The sequence below is a fragment of the Arachis hypogaea genome, chromosome 19, assembly GCF_003086295.3.
Source record: "Arachis hypogaea cultivar Tifrunner chromosome 19, arahy.Tifrunner.gnm2.J5K5, whole genome shotgun sequence".
NCBI classification, from domain to species: Eukaryota; Viridiplantae; Streptophyta; class Magnoliopsida; order Fabales; family Fabaceae; genus Arachis; species Arachis hypogaea.
In genome coordinates this window covers 41,862,241-41,864,644 of record NC_092054.1, presented here as the reverse complement: position 1 = coordinate 41,864,644, position 2,404 = coordinate 41,862,241, and the positions used below count along the sequence as shown (strand labels likewise).

Here is a 2,404-nt window from a genome sequence, read left to right as displayed (position 1 = left end):
AGGTTCCTCCAACTTTTCCTTGAGTTGTGGCAATTGCTGTTTTCCTTGTTTATCTATTAAGGGGATCTCAGAATGAACTGGCTGTGCTTCAGTGCTTGTTTCTTTGTCCTCTTGATCTGTTTCTTGTGAGAGTTTGAAAACATTGAAACTGAGTCGTTCATCATGGATTCTCAATATTAGCTCCCCTTTCTCTACATCGATAAGTGCTCTGGCCATAGCTAGGAATGGTCTTCCCAATATGATTGGATGAGTGTGACTCTCTTCCATGTCCAGGATGACAAAGTCTGTTGGGAGAAAGTATTTCCCAACCTTTAGCAACACATTTTCCACCACTCCTATTGCTTGCTTTTGAGTTTTGTCAGCCAGTCTGATGATTACATCTGTGGGTATTATCTCATTGATATGCAGCCTCTTCGCCAGGGATAAGGGCAGTAAGTTGATGCTGGCCCCCAAATCACATAGTGCTCTATCGAACATAGTTTCACCTATGGTACAAGGGATGTGAAAACTCCCTGCGTCTCTTCTTTTTGTAGGCAACTCAGGTTGAATAAGGGCACTATATTCCTTATTCATCACTATAGTCTGGCCTCCTTTGAGTGAGCTTTTCCTGGGAAGAAGTTCCTTCATATACTTGATGAATGCAGGCATTTGTTGAATTGCCTTGATGAATGGTATGTTTACATGCAGAGATACAAACAAGTCTAGGAACCTTGAGTATATTCTCTTTCCCACAGCACCATTGAGCAGTTGAGGGAAGGGTGCATAGAGCTTCAGCAGCTCTTGTTGTGAGATTTCTGGTTCTTGGCGATCTCTATCCTCCTCCTTTGTTGAGTTGTCTTCAGGTTGTTTGCAAAGTTTGCCTTGCTTGTCTTCAGTCTCTTGATCACTCGCAGTGACCATTTTGCAATCTTCCCATCTTACTTTCTTTGCTTCTCCTTTGGGGTTTTTCTCCGTGTCACTTGGGAAGCTATCAGTAGGTTTGGAAATCTTCTCAGCTAAATATCCAACCTGGAATTCCAGCTTCCTGATGGTCTCTCCCTGGTTCTTAATATTGGCTCGCACCTCCTCTTTGAACACCTTATTTTCTTGAATCTCTTGGCATATTCCTTCAATTAAGGCTTCAATCTTAGAGAGCTTGTCATCAATTGATGAGTGATTCGGAGCAGATGTGCTGTTTTGGTTTTGATAGGCGTGTGGAGAAGTGTTGTTGTGGGGGTGTTGAGATGTCCTCTGTGTGAATTGCTGGTGAGCTGCATTGTTGTTGGAGTTGTAACGTCTCTGGTCTTGGTTTTGATCTTGCTCACTTCCCCACCCAAAGTTTGGGTGGTTTCTCCATCCAGGGTTGTAGGTCTTGGAGTATGGATCATAGTTTTTCCTTAGTGAATTTCCAATGTAGTTGGCTTGCTCCTGACTCCCCTCTGCTTCTTCATTCACTCCTTCTTGGGTTGTTGATAAAGTGGAGATTGCTGCTACTTGGTTCATCTCCATCTTCTTGGTGAGGTCAGCCAGCTGATGGGTAATGAGCTTATTTTGGGCCAACAGAGCATCTACATTGTTTAGCTCCATTACTCCTCTTGTGTTCCCTCTTTCGGAAGCATAGAAGTAGTCGTTCTCTGCTACTGTTTCAATAACATCTATGGCTTCCTCAATAGTCTTCTTTTTGTTCAAAGATCCTCCGTATGAATGGTCTATGGCCTTCTTTGACTCATAAGAGAGTCCTTCATAGAAAATGTTCAGCTGCACCCATTCGTTGAACATATCTGGTGGGCACCTCCTTGTTAGGTCTTTAAACCTCTCCCATGCTTCATATAGAGTCTCACCATCTTGTTGCCTGAAAGTTTGGACCTCAGCTCTCAGCCTATTGATTCATTGAGGAGGGTAAAATCTTGCTAAGAATTTGTTCACCACGTCTTCCCAAGTTGTCAAGCTTTCCCTTGGGAAAGATTCCAGCCACTTGGCTGCTTTGTCCCTAAGTGAGAATGGAAATAGGAGCAGTCTATAGGCGTTAGGGTGAACACCATTAGACTTCACTGTGTCACATATTCTCAGGAAGGTGGTCAAATATTGATTGGGGTCTTCTTGAACACCTCCTCCAAATGAACAGTTGTTCTGAACAAGGGTGATGAGCTGTGGTTTAAGTTCAAAGTTGTTGGCATGGATTGTTGGCTTTTGGATGCTACTTCCACAATTGCCTGGGTTTGGATTGATGTAAGAGCCCAAAACTCTTCTATCCTCCCCAGCATGATTTGATCTACCTCCTCCCCTATGGTTGTGATCCTCTTCTTCATGATGGTTTTCCATGTTGTCTTCCTGTTTGTTTCAAAGAATTCCTCTTCTTCCTCAGCACCAACCACTTTCTTTCCTCTTGCCTCCATCCTTAATCTAAGGAAGGTTCTCTCAGGTT

General features: G+C 43.3%; 1 non-coding gene across 1 annotated transcript; it reads left to right on the top strand.

Annotated features, from left to right (window-relative positions):
- The first annotated feature begins 1,753 nt into the window (after positions 1 to 1,753).
- LOC112781441 (small nucleolar RNA R71) lies at positions 1,754 to 1,860 on the top strand. The gene has a single exon (XR_003192217.1). It is a non-coding gene; the product is annotated as a small nucleolar RNA R71 (small nucleolar RNA).
- The last annotated feature ends 544 nt before the right edge of the window (positions 1,861 to 2,404 follow it).